The sequence below is a fragment of the Manacus vitellinus genome, unplaced genomic scaffold (genome assembly GCF_001715985.3).
Source record: "Manacus vitellinus isolate BGI_N305 unplaced genomic scaffold, ASM171598v3 scaffold_54_pilon, whole genome shotgun sequence".
Lineage (NCBI taxonomy): Eukaryota > Metazoa > Chordata > Aves > Passeriformes > Pipridae > Manacus > Manacus vitellinus.
The window spans coordinates 2,857,353-2,877,040 of record NW_021940645.1 but is presented as its reverse complement, the minus strand read 5'-3'; the positions used below and the strand labels follow the sequence as shown (position 1 = coordinate 2,877,040).

At 39.0% G+C, this 19,688-nt stretch overlaps 1 protein-coding gene across 2 annotated transcripts in view; it reads left to right on the top strand.

Annotated features, from left to right (window-relative positions):
- BMPR1A (bone morphogenetic protein receptor type 1A) overlaps nucleotides 1–19,688 on the top strand; it is a 79,571-nt gene that overhangs the window by 24,927 nt on the left and 34,956 nt on the right. For both annotated transcript variants that reach the window (XM_029963191.1, XM_018081576.3), the window contains one exon: nucleotides 12,955–13,076. The gene's annotated coding sequence lies outside the window, so the exon portion shown is untranslated. The remainder of the gene's footprint in view (nucleotides 1–12,954; nucleotides 13,077–19,688) is intronic.

Below are 19,688 nucleotides of genomic sequence, written 5' to 3'. Positions count from 1 at the left end.
GGGCTGAAATTTGTTTCTTCAAGGAGTAAGGAAATACAATGGCTTTCTGGTTCAGTGGAAATTGTTTGAAAAGGCCCATCTGAAGACTGACACTGCATTTGCATTGTTGTTGTCTATTTAAAGTATGAAAATATTCCAGGGAGTGCTCCTGGTAGTGAAGTTTATAAGTCATATACAAGTTCCACTTGAGCTTATACCTCGATGTGTCTGAAATCCATCTGAGGAAGAGATGGATTTATGTGAGATACCTGAAGTGTTACATCATCTGAGGTTTACATGGAGCTTTAGCATAGCCAATAAAGAAGCTACCAGTGTTAAACATTTTGCTGGTTCTTTTATTTATCTCTTGACCCTGGTAGTTTCTGGATGGTTTAATAGAATCCAGTTGATTCTCAGTGTAGAGAAGAACAGAGGTTACCTCTATATTCAAACTTCTTTTTATTTTCATTTTTCCTTGGCTAAAATAAGAATTTTATTCACTTATTTGAGTAGGAAATGGAATAGATAAGGGAACATATAAAAATGCTCTGTTTTCCTTTCTACCAGAAAAAAAAAAACGGAGCAGCAATTACTTAGGGTAATTAATAATTTAAAGAGTATCTGTAAACCTTGTTTTAGCTTTTTGTTGAAAGATATACGTTACATGGTGTAATAATTTATACATCTGAAATAGCTCTACTTTCATCTTGTTTCAAAGGTCTTTTTTTAAAAGTTTAATTATTATTAATGAACCATAAATGGGAGAGTTATTGAAAGATAAAAGGTCTTCATGTGATGGTCCATGCTCTGTGCAATGGAACTTTGTCTCCACAAATTTCACAGTGGTTCTGTGTATGGGCAGCTCTGCTTGGTTGGGCTGAGCAGTGTGTATGCTGTTTTCAGGTTTGAGGAACTCTGCTTGTGATTGTTCTCTGTTCATGGACTTCAGAGCAAAAGGAAACCAACATAAATTCCTAGCCCAGTGTGCTATAAATACACTTAACTGTGCCTTTAGAAATCTTCTCAGGATGGAGAATCCACTGCATCGTGGCTGAATCAGCTTATAATTGATCACTCTTTCAAGTGTATTTCCTGTTTGAATTTAGATGAGATTCAAATGTCAGCTGCTGGCTCTTGTGCCTTCAGTAAATAGAAAAAGCTGCTAGAGTCAGAGGGTTTTGGGTTTTGTGGGTCTGTTTTTGTTCTTTTTTTTGTTAGAAGTCACATTAAAGCAACAATGTCAAGTATCTTAGGTTTCTTGCAGCAGTGCAAGCTTTCCAGAACTAAAATAAACATGAATTTTTCAAAAACATTATTGAACAATAAGTATCACAAATGCTCACTCATATTTCTCTGATGGTGTCTCTCAATGTTGATGGAAAAGCTTTTATTTTATTTTTCATGTCACTCTGGAACACAGACAGTGAAGTCTAACTTACTTTCTCTAACTCCCAAGAGAATTTCTCATTTGGAGTGTATTTTGCTATAAAGCAGATATTAAAACTGTGGTCATATTTCAGGAGTCTTAACCCAACCCCAAGTGGACTTAATTGGCTAAAAACCAAATTTTGCCTGTTTTCTCTCTTTTACCCTTTCTTCTTGTGAGCTTTATGCTCATCTCTGCAAAGTGTCACATCTTTAGCAAGTGCAGCAGAGAATGATCACTTGTACTCATCAGGTCCATCCTGGGAACACCATGTTCATCCACAACTTGTAGGATGATGCCTTAACTTCTAGGTTAATGTATTAAAATGTGTCTGAAGGAAAGCAGATGTCAGTTAGGTTTGTTAGCATATGTCAGGTGTGTGCAGAATACCAGGTATGTCTGAGTTCTCACAGCTTAAGCAGATGGGTGGGAGCACACCTTTGGTGCCTGGAGAGTTTTGTTGACAAAAACCTCTCCCTGGTTGAAGAAGCCATGGATTTTATTTAGCCATTCTTTTTAAAGTCCTTTTGTGTTCAGGATACAGCCCGTGTTTTTCAGTATTTGTTCCCAGAAGGTGGTGTTGGTATATGAAATGAACCTGTTCCCAGGCAGTTAACCAGAAGAGATCTACATTGTTCTCTGCAAGTGGCCTGTCACCACTTTTTACCACAATGTTTTTTTATTATGCCTTTGCTAGGGAGAAAAAAAAAAAGGCAGCTTAGTTTTGTTTCAAATCCTTGGTAAGGCCTCCAGTACTCCTGTCCATTTGGAAAAGGGAATTTAAGATGATCTGAACTGGAATTCTTTACCAGTACTTCTGAATATATAAATTGGTAGGAAATGCAAGAGGGCAGATTAGATAAGTGTACAGCATGTTCAAGAACTTGGTGTTGAGTTTTTCTGCCCTGTGTTCTCCTGTGCCCTTCAGGTCTATTCTGGATGTAGCATTGCAGAAATCTGTCATTAGAAATCTTAGGTCAAGTTGAAAGGGTCCGTGATTTGGTGGCAGTATCACATTCTAGCGTTCTAAATGAATAATTGTTAGACTTAGTAGCTGAAATGGCTGAGGATTTTTGAGCACCCAAGTCTCTACACTGAATTACCCATGTGTATTGCTTGCCACGTGATGCAGCATTGCCTTACTGCAACCTGTTCACCTTGACTGGGGCAGAGTTTGAGGACATGGTGGCCTGAGTTTAGGCTGGCAAAGCAAGTTCTGTATCACCATGCAAGTGTAAGGGTGTAAATTCTTTTTATGGTCATGTCTTCTAAAATCTGATGAGTAAAGGATACTTTAGTGATATGCACTGTGTTTTATTACTTGAGACTTTTCTTCTAACTGTGCATCAGGCACAGCATTGCTGGCTGGTCAAGGGAGGTGATTGTCCCTCTCTGTTCTGTGCTGCCGTGGCCTCACCCTGAATATCATGTGCAGAGTTTTGGGCACCTCAATACAAGAAGGATATAAAGCCATTAGAGAGCATCCAAAGGAGGACAGCGAAGGTGAAGAGCCTTGAGGGGAAGCCATATGAGGAACAGCTGAGGGCACTTGGTCTGTTCAGCTGCAGAAGAGGAGCCTGAGGGGAGACCTCATTGGAGGCGCAAGTTGTGAGGGGAAGAGGAGGGGCAGGCACTGCTCTTCCCTCTGTGGTGACCAGTGACAGAAACTGGGGGAACGGCCTGAAACTGTGTCAGGGGAGGGTTAGGCTGAATGTTGGGAAAAGGTTCTTCACCCAGAGGGTGGCTGGGCACTGAACAGGCTCCCCAGGGCAGTGGTCACAGCACCAAGCCTGACAGAGTTCAAGGAGCATTTGGACAATGCTCTCAGGCACATGGTGTGACTCTTGGAGATGGTCCTGTGCAGGGCCAGGAGTTGGACTTCAGTGATCCTTATGGGTCCTGTCCATCTCAGGATATTCCATGATTCTAAATTCCCTAATAAATTTGTTTTTTTCCTCTGAAATAACAATGTTTGAAGAAATTTCAGACCAAGTCTGCAGTAATAAGTCCCTAGTACAAACATCTCAATAAAAGAGTTCTGATTCTGTAATTATAGCTTTCTGATGTTTAACCAGAAAAAAAAAAGACTTGTGTTTTCTGGGGATAGTATTTAGTTGTCTGAATATCAAGTTGGTCTTACTGTATCAGGAAAAGTACTACCCTGTAAACAGATGAGGAAAAGTTTGCTCTGCTTGAGATGAGATACAATCAAGTGCTGCCAAGGTAATTTCGTATGGTTTTATGGATTATAAAGTACTCTTTATATATAGAAAGATAGGGGGGTTCGTACAATTGAATTACAACAAATGGTAAAACATTTAGTTCTGTGTCTTCTCTGCCAAAGACTTACAGTTGTCTCTGTAACTTCAGTTAATTGTGGAAGACCAGAACATCCCCATAAATAACCATGCAGAACATTGACTGTCTGAAGTTTTATCCAAAAGGATCTATGAAAATACCTAAATCTTAGATAGTATACTTGGAGTAGATGAATTCTGAAGTTGTCTAGAATACTTTGAAATATTTTTGTATGCCTTTCTTTTTGGTTTGCTGCTTAGTATTATATAGTTAGTGACTTTAAAAAAAAGCAGGAGACTGGATGTTATGTGGATCTCCAAAGGATGCACAGGTATTTTGCAGCATTCTAAACCTCCCCATCTGCTTCCTATTTGAGCATCCTCATAATCAGTTTTTCCCAAAGCAATATAAGTCAGAACTAGTCTGAAGGAAAACACTTTGCAGTACATATTAATAAAATTCTAGTGTTGATTAAAGAATGATTAATCAGTTAGAGAAAATAAAGCATGCATTATCCTTTTTATCAGTAAGGACTACATCAATAGGAGCCTAAATTTAGAGTTTAGTGTGTAAGTACAAATGCTCTTCTCTGTATTCTTCATATGATACACATTGCACAGATTTCATCTCAGTGTACTTCCCTTGCTTTTGTAATCGCTGCCAATTTTAAAATTTGATGATAGTTGACTGATTCTTTCCTTTTACTTTACAATGGTGGAAACAAATGCAAATTTTAAGGTTTATATGTTTCAAAAGAACTTCAACGGATTTTATTGGGTGAGGCAAGTGTTCAGTGCTTTTGTACTTCTATGCCAATAGGATTTTGGTTTCAGTATAGGCCATTTAATAGAATATGTACGTTTTTATGACTCCAGGAGGGAAAAAAGTTCAACTTCACGTCTGTGCCAGCTGCTAAGTTCTGGACCTAAAGGTTTCCATACTCTTTTTGAATAGTTCTCATTGCTGACAACTAAAATGCTTGATGGCTGACCTTCAACTGTGTTCTGTCTGTCAAACTCAACAGGGGAAGGCATTCACACTTTCAGTGTTCTGTTGTGAAAGACCAAAATATGACAGAGCCATAGGTGCTTGTTTTGCTTGTAGTGAGAAACACTTTTGAGCTAATAAAGTGGGTTTATCATTTTTTAGAAGAACATTAATTATAAGGACTTGTAGTGCTTAAAGTCTGTTTGAACTGCCAAAATGTCTGGATAAGTTTGTATTCTCATATCTGAAAGAAAAAGTTTTTTAGCTCCAGCACATGTTGTGCTGGTTCCCCCAGGAGTGTTATTTTACTCTCTTGAATGTTAGAGTGTAGTCCATGTACTTTTCTGTAGGAAAACTTCTGTACTTGATAGGTCTGCTTATGGTGAAGGCCTTTAACCATTTGGTGATGGGGGGAGGGTCTGAGGTGTCTCCTGATTTCCTTAAAGAATCTGTCATGCCTCCATGTGTTCAGAGCTGTTGAGATGATGGCTATAACTTAGTGGTTTGCTGAAGGCAGTGATCTTCTTGGAAAGTTTTCTCACTCCCCTTTATTGTGTTCCTGTGACCTGTGTTCCCTGTCAGAAGTTAGCAACCCTGCAACCTGTGTTTGAGATTCTGCTCGGCTGGGTGTGTTTGGTTTGCACAGCAAGGTTTCGGTAGCAGGGGGAGAAGGGGGAGCTACATGGGGGAACTCTTTCGTGGGGGAGGAATCCCATGCTGGAACAGGGGAAGAGTGAGGAGTCTTCCCCCTGAGGAGAAAGGACTGGCAGAGACAACGTGTGTGAACTGACTGCAGTCCCCATTCGCTGTCCCCCTGTGCCACTCACAGGGAGAAGAGGAGGTAAGAGAGGTTGGGAGTAAAGTTGAGCCCAAAAAGGGACGGGGGAATGAAGTGAAGTGAAGCTGTTTTCAAGATTTAGTTTTATTTCTCATTATCCTACTCCAGTTTCATTGGTAATATATTAAACTAATTTTCCCAAATTGAGTCTATTTTGCCTGTGACATTAATCAGTGAGTGATCTCTCCCTGTCCTTATCTCAACCCATGAGCCTTTTGTTGTATTTCCTCTCCCTGTTTAGCTGAGGAGGGCAGTGACAGAGCAGATTTGGTGGGCACCTGGCATCCAGCCTGGGTCAACCCACCACACTATAAAAAAATTTTCAAATTTTTAATTTAATATTTAAATTTAGAAAGGAAAGAAAATAAATATTAATTCTACACACATAGAGGCAATGTGATAGAACATCAGTGTAGTTTTGAAATTGTTTGCCCTGTAGTATTTTGATAATGCACAAGACCATGAGATTTTAAAGTTGTAGCAGAAATGTTTTTTCTTTTTAACTCAAAGGGTTCCTGCAAGTGTTTCTCACTATTTGAATTACTCTGTAAAAAAGACAAATTGGAGAAATACTTGACCTTTTGCAGGAATCATAGGGGGAGGGAGAAGAGGATCACCTATCAGAATGTGGTCTAATATGTCCCATGGGACAGGCAGAAGCTAAATTTCATTGGCTCGTTTGTCACAGAGAAATTGCAGTCTGGGCAGCATTCCCAGGATCAGGCTGATGATAAGGCTGCGCGCCTCGGAGTCTGTGTGCCAAGTGATCAAATTTTGTTGTTGCTTCCATCCACGTGAGGCAACCTATTAGCCAGGTGGCAAGTACGGCCCAGCAAGGGGCTGGAGCACGCTGGGAAAGGTGACTGTGGAATTGGCCTGATGGCTGAACAGCACAGAGCCGAGTTTGGGGGTTTTGATAAATTTTTGCAACTTGGGAAGGCTTATGAAGTCAGTTGTATCCCAAGTAGCCTTATGCTTCCAGGGATGTTGAGTGCATCAGGAGACTGTTAATTGTATCCCAGGAGGAAGCTGAGATTGTGGTTGGAGGAGCTTTGGAATGGGTACCTCCAAAGCTGAGGTAAACAGTTGAATTTTACATCTGTCTTGAAATGCAAAGGTATTTTTTAGATAAATGGTTTTGGATTCTTTGAGAGCTGTGGGATGTGATGAAAGGAGTTGCACAGTGAAGGCTTTAGCCCAGTTGTTATTTGACAAACCTTGACAAGTCCGATTCTGACTCCACCTCTCTGCACTGAATGAACTGGTGGCTTTGATTCGTCACCATCTGCAGGCCGATGGCTTTCCTTCTGAGGTGACCTGCTGTGTAACTGCTTTTCTTATAACAGCAAGCTGTTGTCAGATTCCTTTTTGCTCCAAAGTTTGGAGAGTGAGCTGATTTTTCAGCTTCTACTGTCTCACTGGATGAAGAACATTTAAGATGACTGGGAGGAATCCTGTGGCTTCAGTGGGAGCACAGAGCCTGCTCTCACAGCACAGCAGGCTGTGGAGTCCTGGGGATGACTCCAGATGATGCAATTACACAGGCCAAAATAAAATACTCAAGATACCCTCTAAGAAATCAGGAGGCTTAGACTCTTTCTGCTATAGGAAATTACATCTGCCAGGGCAAAGTAAAAGCCTGATGGAATTTTCTGGCCCTGCTGCCAAGGCTTATGCCTGGATTCTCATGGCCCTGATAATGAATTCCTTGTGTCACTAGATGCTGTGGAGAGTATGGGAGACTGTGAGTTATGCAGACTTGTGTCATTCTGGAAAATGCATTCTGTTTGTCTGGTACTGCACAGTCCCACCTTACTCAGGAATTTCTTTGTGCTCTAATACTTCTAGATATGCCTTGGGGCAATGATTTTTCAAGAGCTTGATTGTGTAGAACATTTTGTCTTATATGGCAGCAGGAAACTGAAGATGATGAAAGCAAAAATGTGCAACAAAGGCAGGGAGAGTGCTTAGTTGTGAAACAGGTCCTTCAGATACCACCTGTTCAGGGTGTGTGCTCAGGAGGGAAAGCTCTGGTTGTTCTAGAGTGCAGATTGTCCCCTCCTGTGTAAAGGGGCCAAATGATGTGAAGAGTCCTCTGATACCTCTTGAGTAGACAAATTGTTTAAGAACCTGGAAAAGCAGCTGTCTCTGTTCTGCAAAAAAATTATGTCACTATGTGAGGCCTAGTCCTTTTATTTAACTTCTAGCTAGTAATGTTCATGAAATAGAAATCTGGTGTCAGTAAGTGGAAAGTTGTATGGCTCTGATAGAGAAGAATTTTTTTCTCAAGAAAGAGGGTGACCTGACTTAAAGAAAAGCAGTTGTAGATTTTTAGGTTTTTGGGGGTTTTTTTAATTGTATGGATTCATCGTATATTTTCTGTCAGACTGGAAATGAAAGGTTAATCAAGAGGTTTTGCCATTAGTGGCAGCAGCACTCACTCATTATTCTACCTGCCTGCACAACCAACCAGCCAGGTTAGATCACTACTGAAATGATGTTTAAGTCTGTACTATTTCTATGTGATGTCTTGTTTCCTTCAAACTATTCCAAGATAGTATTTCTGAAGTTCTGTAAACTTCCTCACAAATTAGTAAAAATTCTTTTTGCCATCAGGGATCCAAGAACAACCTGGAAGTGCTGGAAAGATCAGTAGTATGCTGAACTAATCTTAGAGTTTTGACTAGATATATAGGAAGGCCAAACCACTGTAATATTGATGTGAAGAATTATATGGCATGCAGTGCTTGAATGTTATATAATTCTTTGCATTTTTAATACCTTGCAAGAATAACTTAATGATTGTTTATTAAAACTCAAGGGAATGCAGGCATAAAATTAATTTTAAAAGTTAGCTTTCATGTAGGTGTGTTTTTACTTAAGTGATTTTGAACAATTTTGTTGCTTCAAAGATTGGATAAATGTTCCTTAACCATATCTCATGCTCTTATTTCCCCTCTTGCTACCTGGAAAACGTGGTGTCCAGAGACTGGAAAGTGATGTGCTTCTTCAGCCAGTTCATTTTATTTTACTGGGTTGGAAGGGGTCTCTGTTCATGAGATGTTCTTGCTCATATACCTTCTGTTCCACCCAGCCCCAAATTTGCTTGGGTGGTGTGACATTTGCTTTTCCCGGTGTGCTGTGGGGGTTTTTCTCGCATGCAAATTTGTTGAAGAGGGTTTCCTTAATGAATTCCTATCTTTGGGTATGATCTTTGAAGTAGGATTTGGAAATTCGATTATGGCTGCTTTCCCTTTACAAATTTCACATTTCACAGCTGTAATAGTCCTGTAAAAGCAATATACTCACAGTTTTTCAAACTCTCCCTGGGTTACAGCAGCTCTGGCTATGTTCTCCAGTAGCATTCAGGAGGCTGTTAACTGTTAACTGAAGCATCTTCCAGCCTGCCATATGGGTCTGCAGTGTATTTTCATTGTGCATAGATTTCTAACAAGGAGCCTATTGTTTAGGACTATAGTTTACCTGAAAAGGATTAACTTTGCTCCTGAAACTTCTCCCATCTCTGGTTAACAGAGCCCTCAGCTGCCTCCAACTCTGACACTGCACACAGAGACATGTTGAGAGCACCACATGCTTTTCTCCTTTTCCTCTTTGCTCCCACCCCAAGTCTCAGATGCTGAAGGTTATTGCCCCTGGGGTTTTTATTTTTTATTTAACTTTTTGTCTCATATCACCCTAGGCCATGTCTGTGCCATGATCTGAACTTACAGAACCTTTAAAACAAGTTCTGTTTCATAAATTGAAGTAAAGGTATGATTAGCTGAACAGCTACCCTGCAGGAGTGACATGCTGATGGCTGGAGGAGGTGAAAGAGCAGGAAAGAAGTAACTGGAAGCTGGAGTGAATGGTCAAGTATTTAATCCTTGATCTGTGCAGATGAGTCCTTGTATGAGCAGATACTTAATTGCTGTTGAATCACTTTAACTGTTATGTTACTTTGATTAAGTTACTTTCCAAACTTATGTTCCTTCAATACATGCTGTATTTGACAGGTAGCACGGTCCTTTGTGAGAAAGAGATAATTTAAGATGAATAAAGTCATTCAGCTGAAAACTGGTGAGGCAGCTGGGACAAAGTGGGAATGAATCAGAGGAACAGCAAGTCAAGTGCCTGGAAAGTTTTTGGCATCAAAAGAAGAGACAGGTGAAGGAATGAGTTGAATGTGGCCCTGGAACTGAAGAAACTGGAACTACTGAGAAGGGAAGTAGTAACTAGAGATAAGTGGCAAGACAAGAAAAAAGGAACCCACAGCCTGAGTAGAGTTTTCTTTTCAGAGTCAGTCTGACTGGAGCTTTGCCATTGCAAGTCCCTGCTGTCTGTCTGTCTGTCCTGCTTAGAGCTGTTGGTTCCTGCACTGTGCTAGCAGGGTGACCACCTGTACCCCTCCAACCCCCTCCCTCCTGAATGAGGTTTAAATGAACCCGATTTAGATATTCGGGCAGTTCCCTGGGACTGCCAGTGGCATGAAATCTACATTTTTCTGAGTTAGCTAGGTAGCTACTGTATTCATATAATTCACAGTATTCTTTTCCCAGATTGAGTACTGATATTTTTCAGTTAATAGTATATGAGGATCTCAGATTTAATCTTAGCACTGAAAAAAATTTGTGGATAAATTTGTGGATTTAATATGTTATTAGTGACAAGCACTGTGAGGCTTTACTTTTGAGTTTGTGCCACTTACATTGTTGTAGTATATGAAGTTCTGATAAAGTTAGAGTTGTGCAAATAATTAATTCACTTGTTTTATTTTGTTCTTGATAGCACTTGTCTGGAAAATGCCATCGAGAATGGCATTAAACATTTTGAAAATTATACATTAATAATTAAGCAGTTTGGATAACCGTATAAAAATAATTATTTAAGTAAATTGATTTTTATAAAATTAAGTATGTTCTCAAATAGCATTTCATGCTGATGAAGAAGTGGAAAAAATAGTAACACAGTGAAGTCTCTCACATAATTTAATAAGTATCATTAACTCTTGTCCCATTTCTGACAGAGGTTTTGTAGTTTCCCTTTTAAAAAAGGGAGAGATGAGTTTGGAACTGACACACAAATTCTGTAAGTCATAAAAGAGTCTGTGTCCACATTACCAAGCAGTGAGGTGTAATAGGATCAGGTCTGTCAGGTGCTGAGAACCTGGCATCCACACTGTACAGGTGGTGAGAGTTTTATTTCAGGCTGGTCCTGGTCCGATTCTGTGGCTGAATTCCTGTTGGTGGTTGGAGCGTGTACAATGTACACCTGAAGCTCATTCTGTGATCTGATTTTATTCAACAGAAATCTGGTTCATTTACTTGATGGCTGCTTTGCAATGTAAAGCAAAGCAAGGAAAGTAGGGCTGTTTGGGAGATGGACTTCAAAAGTGCAGTCCTGATTTGAATTAAATGCTAATGTAGACATACCTAGAGTCATGCAGATGAGGAAGTTCACCAAAATAGTTTTGTTTGGTAAGAGAGCTTGGATATCTGATACATGGGATTGGGGTCAGGAGAGGCAGGGAATGCTTACAGAGTTGAGAACAGTTACTTCATCAGTTTGAGAGTTTGGAAAACTATTAGGAGGACGTGGTTTTAAAAACAAAACAAACCTGAGCAGCAGCGTTCAGAAATGTCTTTACTTTGTAAAGCAGCCTTTTTAAATAATACAAAGTGTACTTTGTATAAATCAGATACTGGATACAGGGAGATCGGAGGTGTAAAAACAGAAAGCACACCAACGTTTTTTCTGTCATTCTTTTGGAGTCCAGCAGAAGATTCCTAGGTTAGAGAGAGGAGAAGAGATGGATATATTTTACAGATTCTTTACTTACTTTAAAAAAGGGAAGACAATTTCCGCAAACAATATTTCATGACCAGAATGTTTTTCCAGTTTTACCCTGGAAGAAATAAGTCAAGTGTCAGCCTGTCTGCTCAGAGGAGACAGTTGTGTTTAAGAATTGGTGCTATCTGATACTCAGGGTGGTTTCAGATTACCATTGAGCACAAATTTATTATTTATTACCAAGACTATTAAACCTCAGTGTGTGAGGAACTGTGCTTATAAATGGACATGGAGACAGAAGTATTCTGACCTTCTTGTAATGGTAAAGGTCTTTATGCTGCTTAGAAAGGAAGAGAGGAGGAGAGTGGATGCTGAAACTCTCCCTCTGCTGGAAATCATGCAGGCACGTGATTTGTCCATCTGTACCCATACTGTTGGCTTTGGTATTCAAAACTAAGTCATTACATCTCTACACTGTAAGATTGATTGTGTGTTTTTTAACAGTATAGCCAGATTAGTGGTGTTTTGGCCTTTGTGTTATTTTCAGGGTTAAGATCACAGTCATAACACTGGGACTTCTAAATGATAAACTTCTTGTAGGATCTTCTTGAAAGCTTCGGATGATGGAGACATTTAAAAATTGTGACAGTGATAAAATGGGAATGGTTGACAATAGGTGGCATCTGCTCATCATGGAATCAAACTAACAAAGCTGATAAGCCCCTCTTAGCTCTCCCCAGTCCATCTGAAAGCCTTGGGACTGGACACAAGGCAGGCAAGGCTCACAGTTGTTGAGAGTGCTGGGTAAGAGCCTGTGTCGTGCTTTCCTCTGATGCTTGGATGTACACCCGTTCAAAAACACAAATGAAAAATCAAACCCACCTTATTGCCAGCTTTGTCCAGATCTTTGCTTTTTTCTTCCCAGGAGTAATTGTATCTGTGTGCAACTGCAGTAAACCTCTTGATTGCTTCTCAGTATATTGCAGTTTGTTGTGTACTGGAACTAAGGGGGTGACACCAGTGGATTTGTGGTGTGGAGCTGCAGTCCTACAGACTCTCTGGTGTTTGGTAAAGATTGACTTGAGCACTGTTTGTTTTTTCTGTTGGTGTCACTGACAATATGTCCTTTCTCTAGTCACTGACTTTTTAAAAGAAAAAATAAAAAATGGAAACCTGATATCTTGCAAATCTGGCTGGTATAGACCACATGAGCCCAAGAATTATTAGGGGAGACTAGAAAGGCTTATTTTCATAGGAAAACTCTCTACAGAGATTTTTAGCACCCTTCCTCCCTGACATCACCGTTCATCCAAGACAAATGTGTATTTAATCTAAAGGCTAGAAATGTTTTTGTTAGAATCTTATAAATAGATGGGTGATTAATTATATAGTATAAATAAAATTATTTTTAAATTGTTTTTCTTGTCACTATTTTACAAATATACTGCAACTGTGCAGCTTTTGGAAATGCATGGGTCTTAAGAAGTTTTTGTCTAGCTGGGAGCAGCTCATAATAGCAGGAGGTGTCTGTAATTCCAGATATGAGTATCTGCAATGTGCAGCTCACATTATACACCATAAACTGTCAACACAATTTCTTCAGATATCTCTCTAATCAAAATCTCTTTGTGTTTTGCAGATCAATAGAAATATGCATTTCCATAATATCACCTTTGAACTGATGAAGTGGAAGTACAGATGAAAACAGTCTGGAGGAAGCTTGAAGTACAATACAGTTTCATTCAGTTTCCTAATTCTGAGGTAAGGTTAACACATGCAAAATTTTATTTCAAGAATTTCAGGGATAAAAAGCACATGATAAGCAGCCACCATATCTTTCTTATAAAAAAACTCTGAGCCACGTTTTTGGATGCTAGTGGTGGTCTTTAATACCATATTGAAACAGCTGTTTGATCTAATCTCTGTCCACCTTTCAGTTATGAATAAAGACTAATCAGCATCAACTGTGGAGACATCTGTTGTACAGAGACACATGGAAAAAAAGTTACAGTATCAGACAAATTTTATTTGGTACAATCTGTCTGGTGATCAATGTTACTAAAACTTTAATTGATTATTAGTTTATTTTACTTTATTATTTTCCTGATATGACTGGACAGAGGCTTCACAGTGTCAAGGGGCAGGGCATGAGTATATGCAGTTGGGTTGAAAACTCTGGATGCATTGGTATTTTAAAAAGGGAAACACAAAACACACCCACCCAACCACCTCAAGTTACTTATTTGGCCTTCCAGTTCATTGTCCTTTTAAAGAGTAGTAGTATTAGCAAGAGATGAGGGAGGGAGGTTGTTTTATGCTTTCTCTGTATGTAAATAGCTGATCTGGCAAAAAAATAGAGTGGCAACACCACTCCCACCATGGAATTTCCCTATCTTGACATAGTTGGTTGTCTTTTTACTAGGGATTATGGGCTTGTAAGTCCACAAACACACAAATGGCAAGAAGAAGGAGCTTATCAGAACCAAATTAAAGCAAGTCCTCTTGCTAATAATTTCTGCTCCTATGCACTGCCTCTTGTTTTCATACCTTTTATACTTGAATTTCAGTAGCAAGGGGGCAAAGACAAAAGACAAAAAATAACATCATCAAGGCCAAAAGAGGAAAATGCTGTAAACACCAGATGTGAACAGAGTCCATCATCCCAGGTGTTGATCAGACACTTTATGTTCTTCCTGAGTGAGAGATCAGCAGTATTGTATTTCATAGCCTGACCTGCTTTAGGTATATCTTTAAGCCCATTTATGACTTTGGACACCCACATAAACCAGTGAAAGTGAGTGTTTTAGTTTTAAATATTTGTTATATACAAAAGGTGTCCTGTTTGCATCTAAAACTGCTGCTTGATAATTTTTTTGTTAGTTCCTAGTTGGTTTACAGAGACAAATCGAGATTAAATCTCTTTGGTTGTCTCATAAATCTCTTTGGTTGTCTCATCCATGTAAAGGTTTGATGAAGGGTATCATCTGTTTCTCTGATAGTTCTCAAGATGGTTTATTTTATCTTTCTTTAATAGGGAATCTCTGGAATACAGCCCTTTATTGTTCTTTTGCTAATTCTACTCTATTTTTTTTGAGACAGCGTAAAATGTTCTTACATCTTACATAGTAGTGTAAATAGGTCTGTCTTTCAGGTGCACCTCTGAGTTTGTGCAAGCAATTCTAGTGCAGTGCAACTGGAGAAATTCAGACTAGTATATTATACTTGATCAGGAGGGCTGTGTATGCTTAATTCCCTTCAGGAACTGGTGTCCTGTGTAGTGTTGTCGCTTTGGTCATATGATTACTTTGTTTTCTTTGGGATGTTGAAAACTGGACTTGGATGACTTCCCACCACCACCCATTAAAATGTAAAATACTCCCTTAGTTTGACTTGCCTGCAGCAAGGCGTGAATTAGAAGAGATTAAAGACCTCTAATGTACAACTGCTGAACCAATAACATTAGTTGGCGATTTAGGAATAACTTCCTACTTTTCAGCTTCTAGTGTCCATAGAGTTGTCATCTTTGTCTCCTCCCCAGCCAGTGGTGGTAGAACCATCTTTTCTCATGTGATGGAGCTTGTTCATTAGCCAGGAACATGTGCCAGGTGTTTCAGAATGAAGGGTGCCAGTGACAGGAAGGTGTTCCTGCAATGATTTTCTTATTAATCATCAAGACTGCCTAAGATCTCTGTTCAGTTAGGAAACAATTATTGGGTAAGGTTGAGTTAGCTGCTATTGAATTTCCTTGGTGGCAAACTATTTGCTAGGAGTTAATTCCATAACAAACAGGCTGAGCCACTTCAGGCTCAAACCACAAATGGGAAATGCAGGTCAGTGGGCTCAAAGCATTTTCCAGGAGTGGAGTAACCAGAAGTCCATGTTGTGAATCATTTGATCAAAACAGGAAGTGCCAGTGGTTCCACTCTGGAGCTGCTCTGTTCTGCAGTGTGCTGTCACACATTTTGCTGGCACTTTGGTGTCCTCCTAACAGGCTTTCCTTTCTTCCATTTACCCTGACTTACCCAACGTTGTTCCAATAGTGTGACCATCCTGCTCTCAGACTGCATAAACCAAGAACCTTCCCTATTGCTAGGCCAAAACTGTCAGGCTCAGGAAGGTCAGATAAACTGTCTGAGAATCCCTTCATTTTTGTGTTGGCTCCATTTGGCTCAGGAGCTCCTGCTGAAAGTGTAACGGGCAACAAATTTCAAAGAAATCTAGAAAAGTTCCTGTGTAGTAAGAGGAGGCTAAATTTTGTGTCTTATTTCCGTATCTGAGGATGGGAAATTTATGGGGTAGGATAGAGAACTAATTTAAGATCTTATGGTGAGAAAAGTGTACAGGGAGTGCATTCACAGTACAGTCTGAAGATGTTTCTGTTGATAGGAATGTGTTTTGCAACCAGATTTTTGTAATATGAATGTGTAATTGGAAACATACAAGATTTCCTTTTTTACTTATTTTTTTTTAATTTATTGTTTAGATTAAGAATGGTAAAATGTGGTTTTCTACTACACATTAATACATAGATTATTATTGTTTTCTTTCCTTTTTTCATTCCCTTTTTTTTTCCTTGAGGTAAAACCAAACAGGTAAAGGTTCCTTTTTAAATGGTGCTGTTTTGAAGCAGTTTTAAGTAGTCTGTTACGGAGTAGGTTCCTCTGAGCTAGATTTAAAAGTCAAGAATGTCCTTCTCCAGAGGTTCCAAGGTTATGATGTCACAAGAAGTTTCATGAAATGTTAGGTGAACTGTTTGTAAAGTGTTGTAGTTAATACAGAATTTCATTAAAATCAATGCATTTTAAAATAATAAACAGCTACTTGTGAACTTGCCAAAAATCTAAGATTGATTTAGATAAAGGGTCTTTTTATAATATCTTTAATGTTTATAAAAGCATTAGAAGTAATAGAAACTTGCTGATTTTCTTATTTCTAAAACAGATATGTACTGTCTGTGAAAAGAATTACCTGTGTACCATAGCCAAGTCTAGGTAAAGAAGGAATACTTTTATCATGTCCTTAAAATATGTATGTTTTGGGTTTACAGCACAGTACAGGAATTGCAGGATCTTGAGTAATAATTTGAATCTGTTAAACTAAAGTATTAAGTTCTGTTACTTTGCTCAAGTACCTATGATGAAAAGTAATTGGGAAGTAAATTTTAATTAACTGGTTAGTCATATGACAGTTAATTTAAATATTTTGCCACTTTTGGAAAAAAAGAGAAATCTGTTAATACTCAGAATGAAAGATAACTTCTTAACAGCACAGGTTAATATAAAAAAGGGTTGTTTTTTTTCTTCCATCTGCTTTATCACTAACTGACTTGATGTGATAATAACAGTAGCTATTTCTATAACATAATCCAGATATTGAAATGGTGTGCTTTATATGTATAGGGAAGAACAGATGTAAACCACTGGTTCAACTACTGTATGCAAGTGCACAAAGCTTAGGTGTGTGCACCATGTCTTAGGCTGTTGGTGAGTTTGCTAGTTATAGTTAGAACTAAGCAGAAGTTGCTTAGAAACTTAGTAAGCAGAGTAAGAACATGCTGATTTCACAGTGGAATGGCTTGAAAAAGAAACAAAAAAGGCAGGTGAGGCAGCTATATGCCAAAAAGTAGTAACACTTGAGTTGTATTTACTAATAAAAGGTGTTGTTTAGCATGTATTAAAAAAAGAATAATCTGGATGTGGATGATCAAATACACTAATTGCATGGGGAAAAAATTATGCATATTCCTGCGTTTGTGTGTGGTATAGATACATAACTTTTGAAGAAAACAGAAGTCTCATAGTCATGATTTTTAATATGAATTTCCTAGAAGCTGTGGCTTGCTTACGGTAGTGAGGAGGTTTTTCTGCCAGGGTTTTGATATAGACATGGCATCTTGTGCACAGATTTTAAATGTTTGCAGTTAGCTACAGAAAATTTGAATCTGTTAGTGATGCTAGAGGGGTCAGTAGTCCCATGGATAGGAGAATTTCCACAGTGAAGATCTGCAGAAGGGTTCTCAAATGGCTACACCTGACCATGCCTCAAACACTTTTTGTTGTTCTGAGATCTGAAATTCCTGTTCTCATTCAAACATGTTTCTTCAAGCTGCTGGTGTTTGAAAAGGAATTATTTGTTTCAATTGTCAGGTAAAGCATATGAAATAGTTCACAGAAACAGTCCAGTCGTAGGCTTTCAGTGGAATGAAAGTAAAATTTAGATCAAGGGGTCTGCCTGTGCAGAGGAGGTCTTTGAGATGGCAGTGTATGAGAAGAGGGATATTTATACAGGTGTCTTGGAATTCTGTGCACTTTGAATTGTTATAGAATTTGAAAAATCTACACTTGCAATCTACTCAGTTTCCCCTCCCCTCAGTAAATTTGTTGTTTGGTGATATTGCCCATCTGTGAATTAATAAGACTTTTTTAATGGAGAGGATGAAAAAGTTTGTTTTATTGGTCTTTAAAAATAGCATTGACAGTTCTGGGTGCTTTTCCCCCTTCCCTGCCTGTTACTCAGCCACAGCCTGAGAAATAGCTGAATCCTTATGTGGGCATACAGTTTGATGGAAAGAAAGCACACTGTCACCAGTCCTCTGACTGGGAAGAAAAGATCTTTTGGAAGTCTTGAACCAGCGAGAATGGCTACTCTTCCTGCTGTTTGTCAGCTGAGTGGATTCAGAATCCAGTTTGAAAAGGCTTTCACCTGCTCTGATGTGGGCTCCTCCGTGGGCTGCAGAGGCACAGCTGCCTCACCATGGGCTGCACACGGGCTGCAGGGGGAACCTCAGCTCTGGTGCCTGGAGCACCTCCTGCCCGTCCTTCTGCACCAACCTTGGTGTCTCTATAGTTCTTCCCGCATATTCTCACTCCTCCCTTCCCTGGCTGCAATTACAGCTGCACAATAACTTTTTTTTCTTTCTTAAATATGTTGCCACGGAGGTGTCACTGTCGTTCCTGATTTGGCCCAGCCTTGGCCAGAGGTAGGTCCATCTTGGAACCAGCTGGCACTGGCTGTACATGGGGGGAGCTTCTGGCAGCTTCTCACAGAACCCACCCCTGTAGCCCCCCTGCTACCAAAACCTGGCCTCACAAACCCAATATATTACTGCAGTATTTTGTCTGCTGGTTTTGTTTCAGTACAGTTCTTAAGTCAAATGTGTGAAAAATCTCAAAGAAAGAAGAGGAATGGACAATACTCAGGATGTGATAAAGGACTGGTATTACAAGATAACAATCACCCTTTGTTAGAGAAGGTTCAATGATGATGCCTTTTTTTTGTCCCCTTTCTCTCTGCCAAAAATCATTCTGTATTCTTCTCAACTAGCAAAAAAATTCCTTCCCATTATGGAACCTGTGGTTTTCCTGCAACCTCAATTTTTCCTTCACAGATTTAATTTGGATCAGCCTTAATTGCGTCCTATCGGAGGCGATTAATGTAAGCTAAAGAATCCTGAAAAAGAGAATGTTTGGATAGTGGAGATGTGGAAGGAATAAATTACTCTTAGATGGAATAACAGGCTTGACAGAAGTAACATAAGAAAAGGCAAAATGAGACAGTTGTAAGAATGTGATCTTGAATGACTGAGGAATAATTGAATTGTCAAAGTTAACAAAGAGGTGACTTAGGAAACAGATGGATTTACTTTTAAGATTTTTAGCTCAAAGAACTGTTAAAACATCAGAGGAGATACCTTCAAGTTTGAGGATGATGGAGAATGGGAGAAATATTTGCCATAAAAATAGTGTTCAGGTCATTCCTATAGTAGTGAGTCTGGGCAGTTTAAGACGTATACCATAAGGATCAAATAGAAAATTAGGAAACCAAGTGAAATTTATATGAGAAGAGATATATCATATAATCTCTGTACTTTCTTAGTTTCTTTAGTTCTTACAATATGGAGAGAAAAGCAAAGATTTGAATGGAAAAAAATGAGGATTTTTTTAGCTAAATGTGAAGTTCATATAATCTACAAACCAACCAAACAAAACCAAGCTGCTATGCTACATGTTGATGTCCTGCTGTCCTTTGCTCTGCTGTGCAGCAGGTGTTGAAAAACATTTTAGTGTGTTTAAAATAACCTATTTGCACTGAGAGAAGTGGTATAATTGCTTGAATACAAATAACCACCTAATAAAACTATTGAAATCTAAATATTTTAATCTCATTGACCAGAAAGCTCATGTTTGCTTTTAAATTGTGTGTGAAAAGAAATTAATAGTATTCCTTTAGCACTTGGGTGCAGGGAAATAGGGGACTATAACTGTTGAGGTAAACATTACCTTTGAACTCTTGTCTACTTATTGAAAGATCACTGTGTTTGGATTTAGAAATGTCTTTGAAGCTATATTTGATGAAAGTACATTGTTTAAACTT